Source organism: Felis catus, chromosome X (genome assembly GCF_018350175.1).
Source record: "Felis catus isolate Fca126 chromosome X, F.catus_Fca126_mat1.0, whole genome shotgun sequence".
NCBI lineage: Eukaryota > Metazoa > Chordata > Mammalia > Carnivora > Felidae > Felis > Felis catus.
In genome coordinates, this window is record NC_058386.1 from 98,786,098 (window position 1) to 98,792,097 (window position 6,000).

Consider the following 6,000-nt stretch of genomic DNA (forward strand, 5'->3'; position numbering starts at 1 on the left):
GCAAGGTAACCTAGGGGTATATGGTTTGCTACTTTCCTGGAAATGCAATCACTTTTTTTTATTGTTCATAGAATTTTCTCCCCTTCTTTTTCAACATGAAATGATGGCTTTTTCCATGAGCATCTTAACTCCTGTTGCTCAGGATTCTCTGTTGCAAAAGGGACAGAAAAGTAGGGATAGGACTACCTACAATTGTACATATTGACTGAGCCTATTGAGTAAATATTGATATATTAAGACATAGAATCCATATCCCCTTTATTTTTTTAACTTTTTAAAGTAAACTCTACACCCGATGTGGGATCAAACTCACAACCCCAAAATCAAGAGTCGCTTACTCTACCAATTGCCCCAGCCAGGTGCCCCAGTCTATAACCCTTTTGGATAATACTGTCAAAGGAATCAGACTATATGACTTCAACTGCTAGCTTCTCTGTTTACTACCTGTGAGCCTTTGGCAAGTTATATAACCTTTCAGCGTCCTGGTTTCTTCAGTGGTAAAGTAAACATCGTAGCACCTGCCTTTTAGAGTTACTCTGAGATTTAGATACAATAAGAACTGTAACACTTAGAAAACCTAGTCCATTGTAAACATTCAACACATATTAGCTAAAATAATAATCATTTTTGAGGAGAATATTTCTGGTTGTGTGGATGGGTCCTAACTGCTGACAATATTTAATTTCTTCTTCTTCTTTTTTTATTTTTCCCTTTCTGACTTCTAAGTAAAGTGTGGAGTTGGGTAGTCCTTGAGCTTTCAGGGACTTCATAGTAGTACAAGTGCCTCAAGTAAATTTTTGGGTCATTTTTATTGCGAGAACTCATGGGATTATAAGATATTTATCCAGAAGTTCTGATCATTTGACACTTGTGGGTAGTTTTAGAAATCTAAACCAGCACTTAAAAAAAATCAGACAAATTAACTTTTTTTATTAGTAACATTTCATTTTTTAAAAACATTTATTTATTTTTGAGACAGAGAGAGACAGAGCATGAATGGAGGAGGGTCAGAGAGAGAGGGAGACACAGAATCTGAAACAGGCTCCAGGCTCTGAGCTGTCAGCACAGAGCCCGACGCAGGGCTTGAACTCACGGACCAGGAGATCATGACCTGAGCCAAAGTTGGATGCTCACCCGACTGAGCCACCCAGGCACCCCAGTAACTTGTTTCATTTTTTAAAAATATAATTTACTGTCAAATTGGCTAACATACAGTGTGTAAAGTATGCTCTTGGTTTTTGGGGTAGATTCCCATGGTTCATTGCTTATATACAACACCCAGTGCTCATCCCAACAAGTGACAAATTAACTTTTGAAAATGTGGCTGAAATGAAGTGGTCATTCCTCCTCTCATTTCAGTGTGGTCTGGGACTCTTGTGAGAACATAGACTGAGAACAAATTCTCATATCTTAGGCTAATATGCCTATACTTAACACTCAGGCATTTAAATAAAAATTTGAAAAGAAAAACAAAACAAAACAAAAAATAGTCAGGCAATGTCTTACTATTCAGGATCTCCCTTCAGGGAATACGGATATGTGTTTACTGTTACCAATAAGTTACTATTAATAAATAGTATCTAGAGTGACTTTTTATCTTTTTAAGTTTATGTCCAAATAAAGTATTAGTAGTTTGACCTTTTTTAGCCTCCTAAGGGATTATGATATTTGGTTATCTGAAGAATAATGCCAAAAGATAGTATTTAGCTACAGTTAGAAAAAAATCATTTATCTTAAATTTCTAGGAGAATACATAATAATCTATATGTTTAAAAAGTTGGAGTGGGGAGAGATGGAACAGATCAGAGAAAATATGTTGTAGTTTGCTAAATTTTAACTTGAAACCTAGTTATTTCTCATGCCAAATTAAAAAAAATATATATATATATTTAATTTTAGAGAGAGAGACAGAGAGCGAGCATGAGTGGGGGAGGGGCAGAGAGAGAGAGAGAGAGAGAGAGAGAGAGAGAGAGAGAGAGAGGGAGAGAGAGAATCCCAAGCATGGAGTCTGATGCAGGGCTCAATCCTATAACTCTAGGATCATGACCTGAGTGAAAATCAAGAGTCAGACGCTCAACTGACTGAGCCACCCAGGCGTCCCTCTTATGCCGAATTGTTAGTCACTGATTAACATCTAAGGATTGTATAAAGTGTTTGCTTTTAGTTATTAATTCACTAAAATTTACTGAAGGCCTACGATGTGTCAGGTATTTTGCTATGCTCTGGCTGTAAATTGAAAATAAGATGGACGAGGCTTCTGTCCTCATAGCACTTCAATTTAGTGAGAAGACAAACAAGATTAAAAGGCAAACAAATAAATGAGGAAGGTTAATTCCAGGATAAGTGTTCCGAAATAAACAGTATGCTGTGATAAAGAATAAATAGGGGGGACCTGTTAGTAGGATTTGGGAAGGCCTCCATGAAAGAGAAACTATTAAACTGAGATTTGAGGATAAGAATAAGCCAGTTATTTAATGATTTGAGAGAAAGGGGTTCTAGGAATTGAAATGCATGGCAGGAAGGAATTTTGTATATTCTTACAATGGAGATATCAATAATACTTGAGTAAAGAGGATACTGATAATGTTAATTCTTCTTTAAATGTTTGGTAGACTTTACTAGTGAAGACATCTGGTCCTGGACTTTCTTTATTGAGAGGTTTTTGATTGTTGGTTTGATCTTATCACAGGTCTATTCAGATGTTCTATTTCATATTAAGTCAGTCTGGTAGTTTGGTGATTTATTGATGTAAAATCGCTCATAGTATTCATTTATAATTTATTTTATTTCTCTAAGGTTTGGAATAATATTGCCTCTAGTATTTCTGATTTTCATTATTTAGATTTTCTCAGTCTAGGTAAAATTTTGTCAATTTTGTTGATCTGTTAAACCAACTTTTGGTTTTATGATCCTCTGATTTTCTGTTCTGTATTTCATTAATCTGTGTTCCTTATTATTTCTTCTGCTAGCTTTGAATTCAGTTTATTTTTCTTTTTCTAATTCCTTAATGCATAAAGTTAGGTTATTGGTTTGAGAGATATCTCCTGTTTTAATGGATACGTTTAGAGGAATGCATTTTTCTCTGAAGACTGCTTTCACAGCCTCCTATAAGTTTGGGTATGCTGTGTTACCATTTTCATTTGTATCAAAGTATTTTCTGATTTCTTTTATAATCTTTTTCTTTTACTCATTGATTGTTTAAGAGTGTGTTGTTTAATTTCCACATTCCACATTTGTGAATTTTCCAGTTTTCCTTGTTATTGATTTCTAGAGTTATTTATATCAGAGAAGATAGTTTGTGTGACTTCTATCTTTTTAAATTTATTGAGACTTGTTTTGTAACCTAAAATATGGTCTGTCCTGAAGAATATTCCATGTGCAATTTAGAAGGATGTGTATTCTGCTATTGATGGGTGGAGTGTTCTGTATGTTTATTAGGTGTATGTGGTTTATATTGTTGTTTAAATCTTCTATTTCATTATTGATATTGGATCTAGATGTCTATCCATTAGTAGAAGTAGAGTATTGAAGTCTACAACTATTATTGTAGAACTATCTATTTTTCTCTTCAGTTCTGTCAATGATTATTTCACATGTTTTGAGTCTCTTTTGTTTGTATGTATGTCTATGATTGTTATATCTTCTTGATGAATTGACCCTTTTATCAATATATGATATTCTTTTTGGTCTCATAACAACTTTTGACTTAAAGTCTATTTTGTCTGCTATTAGATTAGCTACTCAAGCTCTCTTTTGTTTACTGTTTGCATGGAATATGTTTTTTCCATTCTTTTATTATTTTTTTAAATGTTTATTTATTTTTGAGAGAGAGACAGAGTACGAGCAGGGGAGGGGCAGAGAAGGAAACACAGACTTTGACGCAGTCTCCAGGCTCTGAGCTGTCAACTCAGACGCTGGGCTCAAACTCACAAACTGTGAGATCATGACCTGAGCTGAAGCTGGATGCTTAACTGACTGAGCCACCCAGGTGCCCCATCCATTCTTTTATTAAAAAAAATTTTTTTTTCAACGTTTATTTATTTTTGGGACAGAGAGAGACAGAGCATGAACGGGGAAGGGGCAGAGAGAGAGGGAGACACAGAATCGGAAACAGAGCCTGGAGCCTGGGCTGATGGCCCAGAGCCTGACGCGGGGCTCGAACTCACGGACCGCGAGATCGTGACCTGAGCTGAAGTTGGACGCTTAACCGACTGCGCTACCCAGGCGCCCCCATTCTTTTATTTTAAACATATTTCTGTCTTTAGATCTAAAGTGAGCCTGTTGTAGATAGCTTACAAATGAATCTTTTTTTTTTAAGTTTATTTATTTATTTTGAGAGAGAGAGCGAGAGTAAGCTTGAGCGAGTGGGGAAGTGCCAGAGAAAGAGGGAGAGAGATTATTCCAAACTGTCAGCACAGAGCCCAACGTGAAGCTAGATCCCACGAAATGTGAGATCATGATCTGAGCAGAAATCAAGAGTCAGATGCTCAACTGACAGGCACCCACGTGCCCCTAGATGAATAATTTTTTGAATCCATACCGCCAATCATCTAAGAAGTGAATTTAACTCATTTATATTTAAACTGATTATTGATAAGGAAAAACAATTCTAAAAAAAAGTGTTTTTAAATTTTTTTTTAAATAAAAGACTTAATTCTGCCATTTTGCTATTTTCTATATTGCTTATATCATTTTTGTTCCTCAGTTTCTTCAGTAGTCACCTTTTAAAAAAATATTTATTTATTGGGGTGCCTGGGTGGCTCAGTTGTTTAAGTGTCCAACTTCAGTTCAGATCATGATCTCACAGGTTGTGGGTTCAAGCCCCACATCAGGCTCTGTGCTGACAGTTCAGAGCCTGGAGCCTGCTTTGGATTCTGTGTCTCCCTTTCTCTGCCCTTTCCCCACTCGCACTCTGTGTGTGTCTCTGTCTGTCTGTCTCTCTCTCATAAACAAACAAACAAACATTAAAAACATTTAAAAAAATGTTTATTTATTTTAGAGAGTGAGCATAAGTGGGGGAGGAGCAGAGAGAGAGGGAGACACAGAAACTGAAGCAGGCTCCAGGCTGTGAGCTGTCAGCACAGAGCCCGATGTGGGGCTCAAACCCACAAACCCTGAGATCATGACCTGAGCCAAAGTTGGATGCTTACCCAACTGAGCCACCCAGGCACCCCCCTGCCTTTTTTTTCTGAGAGAGAGAGAAAAAGAGAGAGAGAGAGAGAGAGAGAGAGAGAGAGAGAGAGAGAGTGTTTGCATGCATGTGTGAACAGGGAAGGAGCAGAGGGAAAGGGAGAGGTAGAATCTTAAACCCGTTCCACACCCAGTGCAGAGCCCAATATGGGCCTTGATCTCACAACTGTGAGATCATGACCTGAGCCGAAATCAAGAGATGGGTGCTTAACTGACTGAGCCATGCAGGCGCCCCAGTACTGCTTTCTTTTGTGTTTTTTTTTTGTACCATTTGATTCCCTTCTTGTTTCATTTTTTATATGTAGTTATTTTTTTTTATTGGTTATCCTGGGATTTGCAAAGTAGACAGTTGAGTATAAAACTATGGAGGAAGTCAGGGCTGGAGAAATAAACTTGAGGATAATTGGTATATAGATGGTATTTAAAGCCTGGGACTAGATGAGGTCTTTTAGGAAGAGAATATAGCAGAGTAGAGCAGAAAATTCAGGTTCAACCTCTGAGAACTTGAAAGTCTGTCCTCCCTATTGGTGGATACGTTTGTATCTATCTTTTAAGTCCCATGAATAGGTAGCATAACTGTCATTTGTATAGCTCAGTGGGTCTCATTTCTGAACACATTAAGACAAGACCTGTTTTACTGTATTAGCTGAGTGTTAGAACAAGGTGAATCCTACTTTTGCAGTTTTAATGTTCTCTTTCAACTTCTCCTTTTCCTGTCATATCTCAATTTATTATTTACCCATTGGAAAATCATTCAGAATCATTCAAATTCATTTTGTGTTCAGAGCTACCATTGACCTTCTTAAGTTT